The following is a 12,867-nucleotide window of genomic DNA, read 5'->3' as shown; positions in this document are numbered from 1 at the left end:
AACAAGGGGGACTAGCAAGCTTAATGATAACATTAAAACTAAGGGCAACTTTATGTATTAATAATAATTGATGAATTGGCTGAAAACTGAGATTCTTTGTAAAATTCATTGGCATAAGCTACAATATTTTTATAGTACAAAAGATAATACAGGTAAATTTCGTCTGGTTTCAGAAATTGAAACAGCTAATATGAATACAGATAAGATACAATTTATTTCAATCTTAATTATTATATTTTACTTTTTTAAGTTTGGTCTTCTAGTGTTTTCCCGAATTCTCTTTTGAAATTTAAATAGTTGCTTGGGACGCATTGTCAAATTTGCTGGTTAAATGTAAAATTTTCCCCTCTTTCTAAACAAAAAGCAAGCAAAATTTATTTACTGCAAAACTTTATATATTAGTCTGAAAAATTCTCTAAAGCGATCTTTTTCAGATGGGGGAATTATTGGTTGGTAATTCTCACCGCAACGTTGCTCATTTCTCCTCCAAAAAAATAAAATAACAACAGACGAACACAAACATCTCCGAAGTGCACGGACTCACTGTAAAATACACCGTTACTTCGTCGAATAATAACTTCACCACGTACGTATAGCTCAAATGTCGACTTATTCGCGCACAATCCATCGCAACGTTACGGCCGCGACACAGACACGTCGCGCACATTGTAAGACAAACAACGAAAAACCGTGTGGCCACAACACACCACCACGGAGCTTAACAAACAAATGCGCACACTCAACAATTCACTTCTAAGCCAAGAGCTCTCGCTTGGTTCAAATTTTCCCGCGGGTCATCTCTCACAGCCAACACGTCATCCAATTTCTGTTCCAATTTCTTAACAGATGCGGCTATGCCCGCAGCTAACTCATCCTCAGCCTTAAAAACAGAGTCGCGTGGTAGCGTCTCACCAAGATAAAACTCAAAGACACAGTTAAGGAAACCACTTCTGAACGCAATGTCGAGCCCCCAAGTGTGTGTCAGACTACAAAACATCCACTCATTTATAATCAAAAGATAAAAGGTTCCTCTTCCCGCCTCTTGATTGAACAAAGGACAGACATGTCGACTCCTAGGTTGAACAAAGGTGTAATGTTGATGGTAAACAGACATGTTTATACAGTTCCCCTTCTTGCTCGGGGAACAGATAAGATTACACAGGATTTGACCTTAGACCTTATAATTTTACGACCAACTGACTACTGACAACAGACTCTGATAACCTAATGCACATTCCTATCTTCAATAGCTTTGAGGGTAATAGGATCAAATAAAGTTCACAAAATCATTATCCCACTGTATTCTTTTAACTACACTCATGATTATATCACATCTATATGCTTATAAGTAAATTCAAAAACAGTAAAATTATAAATTGAAAATGTTAAATGTCTTCACAACGCAGCGTGAAAAACACGTAAAAAGATGTCCAGTTGCTTTCTATTAGATAACGAGAGATAATAAAGTCTTCTTGTGAGTGTGTCGCTCTTACACTACATTATTTTCTAACTGAAACCAGATGAAAAAAAAGCATGTCTTTTTGGCTTTATATGAAAGGGCAGCTTAAAACGTCTCAAAGTGGAAGGCTTTCCAAAACAATAACACTGTCATTTGTCATTTCCCAAAACAGAAGAAAATGTGTCAGTTGAAGTTTCTGTACGTCACACTGGAAACAAGCACTGCTTGGTGCTGTTAGGGCCTTCAAAGCCTTTTCTGCTGGACCAAACGTGAACAGAAGCACTGACCTACATTTACAACTTATGTGGAATTCAGTTCATTTTCAAGGTGGACTTTTCAAGGAAAAAAGGGACAGTGTGAAAATAGGTCAGCCAATATTATAGCTGGCTATTTGATTTCCACTTTCAGAGCAGTAACAACTTGCTAGCTCTGACTACCCAACGCAGCTAGCAAAAGACGATTGGCTTTATCGATAAATAATCAGCATTTCTGGTAAGTATGATGCATTTTATTTTTTTATTTTTTTTGTTTTTGGCATGTTATTATCAATTGTGAAGTGCTATGTTGTATTGTAGAGAAACTTTATAAACATACGTTTTACACCAAACCAGCGATATTCAATATACTTTTGAAATCCAATTTTCACATTTTGATCGGAAGGAGATGGAGGCGGTTCTCTTCTTCTCTAGACATGCTTATCACACATAAAGGCAGCAAGTAGGAAAGAGAGGAGACTGCTAAAATATAAGGCCAATCTCATTACTGATTGTGTCCTATGAATAAATGCATGAAGGAGACGAGCTGTCTTCCTGGTGGGATTTTTGATCCCATTTAACATTCACCATCTCCTCCAATTGCTATTTAATGCAATTATGACTTAGTATAAACAGCGTTACTGGCTACAAAATAGATTGATGATATACGGCTTGTTTAATATTTGCTCGTACACTTAGTGTCATGTTTACTTTCAGTCTTGTTTACTCCCTGTCATGTTTTCCCCTTGTCTTGTCATTTCCTGTTTTATTGTGAAAAGTCTGACTCCTCTCGTTTCTGGTCACTTGCCCTTCCTCGTGTGGTGTCTGTGTCAACCTTGATTGTGTCCACCTTTCCCCATTACCCTCATGTGTCATCCAATCAGTGCCCTCAGCCAGGTGTGTCTTGTCATGTCATTAGTGTTGGTGTATTTAGTCGGTTGTCTCCCCTCTGTCTGTGTCGGTTCATTTTTGCTGTTGCCACGTTCGTAAGTCTTTCGCCACGTCACGCTGACCTCTTTGCCTTATCCGGATCCATGTCATGTTGTTAGTCTCACCTTAGTTGTTTTTTCATGTTTTGCTTCAGGTTTTGTTAGTTCCATTTGTTTTGTACTTTGAAGTTAGCTTTTTTTTATTTGAAATTAAAACCTCTTTTGGACTGCACCTCTGCCTCCTTGCTCTGCCTTCCCGCATCTGGGTCCTAAAGCCCCACCTTACTGACAGAATGAACCGACCAAGATCAGACCCAGCGGGAAGCTTCCGTAAGCGACCGGCTCGTCGTCGGTCGACACGGAAGCACCATCAGCCTGCCATCCAATCCCATTCCATCCAAGTAAGCTCCTTTTCACGGTATTTGTCTTCTCTTCCCCTTTCACACGATCAGCAAAACGCACTCAAGTCTCTGCCCTACGACACCATTTTGTCGCCTCAATGTTTTTTAGACTCGGACATCTCCGATGATGAAGATGAAGGTCCCTTTCCCATTAATGCACTTACGGATTACAGTTCCGAATCTGACTCCGAATTCGACTTTTTCACCAGCTTAGTTCTTCACAGTTTTCATTTAGGGATTATTTTGACACCGGGTCATGTCACCCCTCCTCACCTGGGTCTCCGCCGTGTTCACCACACCGGTCCCCATCGCGTGCACCTCATAGCCCACCGTTACCGCCACGTCATGACATAGTTTCCCCTTTACCTGGTTCCTTACCCACTCCCGTTAGTTTACGTCACGATCCTTCACTCTCGGTATCCTCGGGTTATAGTCTCCCTATTGCTCCTCACTCCCCATGGTGGCAGGCTGATGAGGCTCCGGCTCCGCAGCTTCAAGTCCCTATCGTGCCACGTCAGCCGAAGTCCAAAGTCCCCGAACCACGTCAGCCGAAGTCCAAAGTCCCCGAACCACGTCAGCCGAAGTCCAAAGTCCCCGAACCACGTCAGCCGAAGTCCAAAGTCCCCGAACCACGTCAGCCGAAGTCCAAAGTCCCCGAACCACGTCAGCCGAAGTCCAAAGTCCCCGAACCACGTCAGCCGAAGTCCAAAGTCCCCGAACCACGTCAGCCGAAGTCCAAAGTCCCCGAACCACGTCAGCCGAAGTCCAAAGTCCCCGAACCACGTCAGCCGAAGTCCAAAGTCCCCGAACCACGTCAGCCGAAGTCCAAAGTCCCCGAACCACGTCAGCCGAAGTCCAAAGTCCCCGAACCACGTCAGCCGAAGTCCAAAGTCCCCGAACCACGTCAGCCGAAGTCCAAAGTCCCCGAACCACGTCAGCCGAAGTCCAAAGTCCCCGAACCACGTCAGCCGAAGTCCAAAGTCCCCGAACCACGTCAGCCGAAGTCCAAAGTCCCCGAACCACGTCAGCCGAAGTCCCCGAACCACGTCAGCCGAAGTCCCCGAACCACGTCAGCCGAAGTCCCCGAACCACGTCAGCCGAAGTCCCCGAACCACGTCAGCCAAAGTCCCCGAACCACGTCAGCCAAAGTCCCCGAACCACGTCAGCCAAAGTCCCCGAACCACGTCAGCCAAAGTCCCCGAACCACGTCAGCCAAAGTCCCCGAACCACGTCAGCCGAAGTCCAAAGTCCTCGCGCCGGCTCCGCGGCGGCCGCCTCAAGTCCTCGCGCCGGCTCCGCGGCGGCCGCCTCAAGTCCTCGCGCCGGCTCCGCGGCGGCCGCCTCAAGTCCTCGCGGCGGCCGCCTCAAGTCCTCGCGCCGGCTCCGCGGCGGCCGCCTCAAGTCCTCGCGCCGGCTCCGCGCCGGCCGCCTCAAGTCCTCGCGCCTCCGCGGCGGCCTCCTCAAGTCCTCGCGCCTCCGCGGCGGCCTCCTCAAGTCCTCGCGCCTCCGCGGCGGCCTCCTCAAGTCCTCGCGCCTCCGCGGCGGCCTCCTCAAGTCCTCGCGCCTCCACGGCAGCTTCATGACCCCGGGCGTCCTCACCCTCTGCAGCCCCGGGCCTCCTGGCTTCGGCCGCTCTCGAGCGGGGTCTCTTCGCTTCTTCCATGGCGGTGTCAGGCCCATGGGGGTGGACTGGAGATGTTCATCCCACGGCCGTCCTATTCCGGTGTGGCGTCCGGGGCGCCCTCCGCCCGCCCTGTTTTTGAACTTTTTAAGGGACGTCTGGAAGCCGTCCCTCGACGGAGGGGTTCTGTCATGTTTACTTTCAGTCTTGTTTACTCCCTGTCATGTTTTCCTGTTTTATTGTGAAAAGTCTGACTCCTCTCGTTTCTGGTCACTTGCCCTTCCTCGTGTGGTGTCTGTGTCAACCTTGATTGTGTCCACCTTTCCCCATTACCCTCATGTGTCATCCAATCAGTGCCCACAGCCAGGTGTGTCTTGTCATGTCATTAGTGTTGGTGTATTTAGTCGGTTGTCTCCCCTCTGTCTGTGTCGGTTCATTTTTGCTGTTGCCACGTTCGTAAGTCTTTCACCACGTCACGCTGACCTCTTTGCCTTATCCGGATCCATGTCATGTTGTTAGTCTCGCCTTAGTTGTTTTTTCATGTTTTGCTTCAGGTTTTGTTAGTTCCATTTGTTTTGTACTTTGAAGTTAGCTTTTTTTTTGATTTGAAATTAAAACCTCTTTTGGACTGCACCTCTGCCTTCCCGCATCTGGGTCCTAAAGCCCCACCTTACTGACACTTAGTAAGAGACCCAGAATGTTTGATTCAACAACTTCAACTCTTGCATTGGCGCTCATTAGATCCGCTAATGTTGCATTCAAAGCTTCTTTTATGAAGCGCTTGATGGAAATATGCCATTTTAGCCGTTGCGAAATAAACTGCCGTCAGATTCTGACTTTATTCTTGTTGCAGCCACAATCACAAGGAATATTATGGAACCATTCGCACCAACGGACAATGAAAATTCTCAAATGAAACCGACCAAGTTTTTGGAATGTGGGAAGAAGCTGCAGTACCAGGATCATTTTTTAAAATTTGATTTATCATCTACTCACTGTAAAATGTATTTCTGTATTTTATACATGTGTAACATTCTATGTGAAGCACTTTGCGAATCCTCTCTGCAAAAGCGTAAAACATCCTGTAGTGCCTTAACACTTCATATCATCTGAAATTGGGCGTTATCTGTGTAAAGGTTGAATTTTTCCGTTCCGTTCCATCTTCAATTCCGCTTATCCGATTAAAGATTAAAGGGATTTAAATCCCACTCTGTGATCCTGCAGCTTCTATTCCCGTCACCGCCGGGTGGAGGAGAAAAAAAGATGAGGCAGGACCGCTGCGGTGGAGGTTTTGGTTTCCCCTCGCCAATTCCTCGTACCCCTGCGCCACTCCTGTTTACTAGTGATGGCAAAATGAAGCTTCATGAAGCACTTGTGATTTTTTTTAAGTCCCCTAGATGGTGCTCTTGGTTTAAATATAAAGGCTAGCGCAATGGAAATGTATTAAATTTCCAATGCATCTTCCAACCAAGAGCACCATCTAGGGGACTTAAAAAAATCACAAGTGCTTCATGAAGCTTCATTTTGCCATCACTCCTGTTTACTCCCACCGGCCTCCTCCACCCTTGTTCATGCTTGGCATCGCAGAATTGTCTTTCTTGAGCGCGTCTGGTAACCGGCAGTTATATTTATAAAATTGAAAAATTTAAAAATTTAAAAACTGACAGTAGATTCTTGACTGATCTTTCTCTGCTTGTTTTTTTTTCTGCCCCCCCCTTTCTGTAATGACCTATTTCACAGGTAGATGACGCTTGTTGACACATGTACTCATAGCCATCTCTTTGTTTTCCTGTTCATTAAAAAAAAAGTATTGCTATCCTCTAAATGTTGCTGTTTGAGTTGATGCATTTCAAATGTGTTTTGTTTCATCTGCCAAATTGTAACGTTAATTTAACTTAAATGAGATGAAGGCTTTTTACTGTTTAAATTGGGTTTTTTTTACACTTTGAAAGAAAATGGACCAGTAGTTCAAAAAAATGGTGAATTTGTAAGTCATGTTTGAAAACAATTTTGTATATTTGTTACAATGGAAACTAGAATTAAAGGCGAATCCACGACTGTGTGCTTTTGTTTCATTTTTGTGTGCTCTGGATTGTACCAATTGGGACCAGTAGATGGCAGTGTACAATGGCGCAAAACAGCCGTATATAGAGAGTCTGGCCAACTGAAAACACGGACGCCATGTTACCCTCGGCCACAGGAGGACGCGTGCGCTCAAGCGTGTAGCCCATGAGCATGCCTATTGTTTTCTACGCAAAACACTAGATAACTTTCTTACACAAACTATAGCGGTACAGTTTTTTTTTAAATATTTTCCCTTGTTTTATTTTTAATTTTTTTTGCCTTTGAGGAATTTGACAAGCCAATAATATAAGGAATACTTTACACTGCATAAATAATACAGGCTATTACTAGTATAATATGGTATACAGTATTTTTTACTGTACATGGATTTTGATTTTCAACCTTGTGTGTCATGTCTGGGAAGGCCTGGTTTTGGTTGAGGGTCCCGATTGGTCCTGAGTGGATTCCTGCCCTTCTGCAGGCTGACCAATCCGGGCCCTCAGCCACTTGTGCCTGGCCCCAGGTGTGATTAGTTAACCTAATTTGTGTGGGTGTATTTAGTTCCCGGGTGGTGATCAGTCCTTGTGGGATTATTGCCATCGTCACGGTCACCCCCGGAGTTTGTTCTGTCGTTTTTGATTTTGAGTTATACAATAAAAGACAACAGTCTAACCCGCACTCCTGCCGTGGTTCTCCTGCCTCCCTGCATTTTGGGTCCTCTACGCCACACGTCGACAGACATCACGCCCCTCCGTGACGCTACCGTGACATTGTGAATGCTGCAAATGTATCAGTGTGTTCATACATAACACATAATACGTTCAAATAAGAGATTTGATTACATACATTTGCTTTTATGTCCTGCTTTTGGCGCCTGATATGACAAGCAAGATACCTGATAATAAAGCCAATTTCATGGTACCAATGAATGTGATATAACAGGTTCCTCTGTAACTTGTGAGTCATAAGGAATATATGGTCCTAAATTTAAACATGATTTAAGTGTAACTGACAACCAAATGTCATATTTTCTTATCATTTTTTTATCAATGTCTTTCAATCGTACATATACCATTATTTATAACATTTATTTACGACACAAAATTCACAAATAATTTCCACATTATGGGCTCTGTTTTATCAAGAGTTCAAATTAATATTGATTTCAATTATGAGTTTGTAGAGACGAGAGAGTGAATGGACTTAAAACCAATTATAACTTCTAATAAATTTGAATTCTTGATAAAACAGGGCTCTGGACTGCCAACACTTCATTAATCCAAAGTCTTAAAAAAATTAAAAAGGAACACGGCACACTTCACTCATTTGACGAGGTAGAAGACTTCGTGACTGAAGTCCACCTACTTCAAATCGTGTTATTTTACTTATTTCACACAAGAATGATGTGTTTTACTTTCACTTCCCACAATTTTTTCCTTTGTGAGTTTCTATCCTTGCATTTTCATTTCTTTCCCACTTCTTCAAGCATAAAATAAAATAAAATAAAACTTAAAATCAGCCATAAATCCTTGTTTACAGTTTTTCCACTAAGCACAATGAATATGATATTTGCCTATCAACAAAATAATATTAATTAAATGCCAAACTGATAAGTTCAAATCATCCAAAAAGAAAATAACAAGACTTAATTCCATTTGTGGAACGTCATTAATTAATTCTTACCGACAACCAAGTTCTTATATCAGTCCAAAATCTTTGTGAAATAGAGCAAAGGAGAAAAAAAAACAACAAATGATCCAAAGTTTCTTCATCATTTTGGCAGAAGGAACAGTTATCTACCTCAAACTTAAATTTTCTCTTCAGAAATTCTGCCACAGGGTATATCTTGTTTATGAATTTAAAAGTTTGTTCCACTTTAGGCAACACAGGCCATAAAATATATTTTGGAAATGCCTTATTTATATGAACTGAATTTACTCAATTAAAACCCTGCCAAACAGTCCCTCTACCAAAATCATGAAATATTCTGGTTTTAAATACCTTTCCAATTATTTTTTTGTCACATTTCTTATCAAAAAGATTGTATTCTTCCACCATTAGACTGGGCAATGCCTTTGAAGCATTCTTATACACCAAAAAAAACAACAACTCTGAATTAAGAGAATCAAGGGTAAAAGGATTACATCGCAGATTTTGCTATATTCTCTTTGAGAACAGTTAGTTATATTTCACTGTAAAGTCTAAATCATTTTTTTAATCCATTACTATCCATTAAATCAGTTACACATTTTTATTTTAAATATTGATTTTCTATTAATCATAATTACTATATTGTTCCACAAAATTGTCTTGTGAAGAGAAAAATGATCATTTCATGAGGATATACAGGAACTAAATATGTTTCTTAATCGTCCAAATGGAGTTTGAATATTTTTTTCTTACTCTCTAAATGAATATAGAATTAAACATGTTATTTTTAGATTTTTATTTTTAAATAATATATTTCGTTAAATGAGATTTGTCCAAATGTGGTTGCCGTAGAGTTCACGTGACGGTGACAGAAACATTCCACGCTGCATTCACATAGCCGCACACGCTTATTTACATAATTCATCCTGAATTCGTACTGAACGGACTTAAACATCGACACTGTGCCTTCGTCACTTCTTTATTGAAGTCAAACATAATTGCTGCATTTCGTTTCTGATTAAATCGTATCAGACAGTGCTCGTCGAAATCTCTCGGCCCTGTTTATGTTAGCCTACTTTAGCTTAGCTTAGCTTGCTAGCTGCCAAAAAGGATACGGCCGTCAAATGTGTGCGTAAAGTGTCGTGACTTCGTGTGAAAATGTGCGCAAGAACGAAAGTCAAGTACGAAGAGGAGCTTTGTGGAGCACAAGAGGAGAACGAGCGACAACGTCAACTACTGGACGCTGTTTGCAAGCAGCCTCGAGTTGTGTTGAACAGAGCGGGTTTGTCACTTGTTTAATTCAACAATTGTCACTGTTTTAATTCAACAATATGTCCGTATTTATTTTTGAAAGGAATCTTCATCCGGGCACTTTTTTTACATACAATTAAAGTTTTTCCTCAGTCGCCATGGACTATATGCACAAATCAGTTCCGCATTCGACGTACGAGTGCACCCAACCTTCCGGTGCGGGGAGACTTTAGCAGAGCGCACAGTTGATGTGATGTAAAACTCTAAGCCTAAATCTTTAATCCACTGAAAAAGAACAGGAGTCACTCCTTGCTTTAATACTATGTCATCAGAATTTTAAAACGACTAATTAGATCACCCAGAGCCGTAATTTTAACGGCTTGAGCTCTTGTAATGATGTAATTGCTTAAAACGATTATTACACGTAAATACAAGCCGTTTGAGTAGCTACTAAAGCTAATTTGTTTATTAGATTTTTTAAAATGTAAATTATGTATTGTAGCTCCTCTCCCGGGACTACTGGAGTCCGTCCACACAGTGGTTGGTGTTTTCATCCCTAATATTCAATGTTTGTATATCTTTTTTTTTATTATTATAACCAAAACAATCAGGGTTACAAAGTTATGATAAGTGATTTCTGGAACAAAATGAAGACTGAGACGATTGTAACATGTTGTTCTTATGTTATTCTTTCACGGATTTGGCCCATGTGATAATCTTAAATATAAAATACATAACATCCCAATAAATTGACTTTACGAAACCATGTGTATCTTGTGTCCCGCAGACGTCAGTGAAAAATATCTTTGTCCTGAGCGTAGGGAGCCAGAGTTCCCTGGTGTGAAAGAGGAGGAGGAGGACTTGCAGCCTCTTCAAGTTAAAGAAGAGGAGCAGCCACAGCCTCCCAACATAAAAAAAGAGGAGCGGCTGCCGCCATACATTAAAGAGGAGGAGCATTTCACAGAGTTGCCCGTGACTGCTGTCCATTTGAAGACTGAAGATGAATGTCAATATGAAGAGAACAAAGGGGCGGAGCTTCCAAGCAGCAGCTCAAGACAACAAATAACAACAGAAGATGATGAGGACCAAGCAGACAATCGGTTACTTCCAACGTCAGATGGTGAAGACGCGTCACACTCTCCTCACACTAGTGACTATGAACAGTTTGACGGTGATGTGACATGTCACACTGACAGCAAACGTTGGAAATGTTCTCAGTGTGGGAAAACTTTTGGCTACAAGTGTCATTTGAGAACCCATTTGATTGGCCACGCTGGTGAGAAACCTTTTGCCTGCACAGTTTGTGGTCAAAATTTTGCTCAGAAGGGAACCTTAAAAAGACACATGAGAACCCACACTGGCGAGAAGCCTTTGCTTGCTCCGTTTGTGGTCAAAATTTTGTTCGGAAGGGAACCTTAAAAAGTCACATAAGAACCCACACTGGCGAGAAGCCTTTTGCCTGCTCAGTTTGTGGTCAAAAATTTGCTCACAAAGAAACCTTAAAAATACACACAAGAACCCACACTGGAGAGAAGCCTTTTGCCTGCACACTTTGTTGTCAAAGATTCCCAAGTAAGGCTGAAGCTAAGAGGCACACGTGTGCTGGTGAGAATAGCAGCGATGAATGAAGCTTGATATGATCTCATTTATGAATTTACATTTAAAATGGTGCAGAAATTTCCAATGATCCGTGTACTTGTATTGTGTGTTGTGTGTCTTACTCTTGACTTACCCTATTTTGTCATTTAAATTCACATTTAAAATGTTACATCAACCTGACAAGGGGCTGCAGATGAAAACTATCTGACAGCTATAATCTGACATGTTTACTTGTAAATGTCCGTTCATTTGTGCTGTGCTGTCACTATCAAATAGTTTTAGAATCGATTAATCAGATTCATTGGAATTTTGCATAACACTGTATTACAAAAGTATTTCCCCCTGATTATTGTTTATTATTGGTGTTTATTTCATACTTCATATTCGTATAGTGATTTAAAAAGAAAAAAAAGTGGGGTTGAAGAAAAAAATGGCTCTTAACAATTAGTCGATTATTACAGTAGTTGTCGATTAATTGATTAATTCTGACAGCTCTACTCTGTGCCTTATATATTTTTTTTATAATACATTTTCCATGTTTAATATGCATGAAAGGTAATTACAATGACAGTGATTTTAAATGATCTCCATTTTTGTGCTCTATTTGTATTGCGTGGACAAGTGTTGACAATTCGGGAGAAACTTTGATTCATTGTGGTGAGATGAAAAAGTGTACCTGATTATGATCCTGAATAAAGTACTGCTCTTCGCATGCCTTCATCTCAACGACGTGCTCACACTCACGACTTTCAAATTTTCAATTCTATGTCAATTCCATTTTCTTACAATAAATCAAAAACAAAGGTCTGCATTTAATAAATCTACATCTATCAATAAACTGTTTTGCCATTATTAGAAAGCTTCATTTGCCCTTTTCTGTCTTGTTTTACAATCCCAAATTTAATATTCTTGAAATCTAGTGTCAGTGAATGTGCTTACTCCACTTGCTTATGAAGGGATTTTATTATTATTTGCAGGAAAATAGCTAAATTTGTTTTCAAAGCTTGATATTGATGAGATTGGGAGTGGGACTTAATAGGTTTTTCTTCCTCCAACTCCTTTTCAGGCTAGGTTTAGTTGAGTATTGTCTGGAAAAAATGATATATTGTTGATGTTGATTGCGGCTTTAAATAAATGAACAAATGAAATGAAATAAATGGGGAAACAAGTTTTTATTTTGGATATGTGCAAAATCACGGAATTCGTCAATCGAAGGCAAGAATGTCTCCTTCCTGAAAATGTTTGCGTTAAAATAAATAAATAAATACTTTTCTATAAGTGAATGGTGTTGTTTTTTTATACAGTATCTTAATTTTTTTGGGCAAAATGCCCACATTTAGGGGCAGTCTTGAGCCATGGAACTGATTCTTTAGTGGACCATTACTTGATTAATTTGCAACATATGTGCGTGTGAAAAAAAAGTGTTCTTTTGAAGGTTCTTGAGCACATTTAAGAATGTTCATCGCCCACCCCAGATGGTCGTCTCGGAACTTAAATGTATTTATTTTTTACTCCACGTCCCATAATCTACTGTATTTGTATAGTTTTATAATGAGATTACGATACCCCATTTTGCCGAATGTGCTACTGACAATTGCATCTCATTAACACATTCTTGTTAATACAGAAACACAAGGAA

General features: G+C 41.0%; 1 long non-coding RNA gene across 1 annotated transcript; it reads left to right on the top strand.

Annotated features, from left to right (window-relative positions):
- The first annotated feature begins 9,242 nt into the window (after window positions 1-9,242).
- LOC144054163 (uncharacterized) lies at window positions 9,243-12,080 on the top strand. The gene is made up of 2 exons (XR_013294618.1): window positions 9,243-9,660; window positions 10,417-12,080. It is a non-coding gene; the product is annotated as an uncharacterized LOC144054163 (long non-coding RNA).
- Window positions 12,081-12,867: the final 787 nt, after the last annotated feature.

Source organism: Vanacampus margaritifer, chromosome 6, assembly GCF_051991255.1.
Source record: "Vanacampus margaritifer isolate UIUO_Vmar chromosome 6, RoL_Vmar_1.0, whole genome shotgun sequence".
Taxonomy (NCBI): domain Eukaryota; kingdom Metazoa; phylum Chordata; class Actinopteri; order Syngnathiformes; family Syngnathidae; genus Vanacampus; species Vanacampus margaritifer.
The sequence above is the reverse complement of the archived record's forward strand: the minus strand, read 5'-3'. Positions and strand labels throughout refer to the sequence as shown.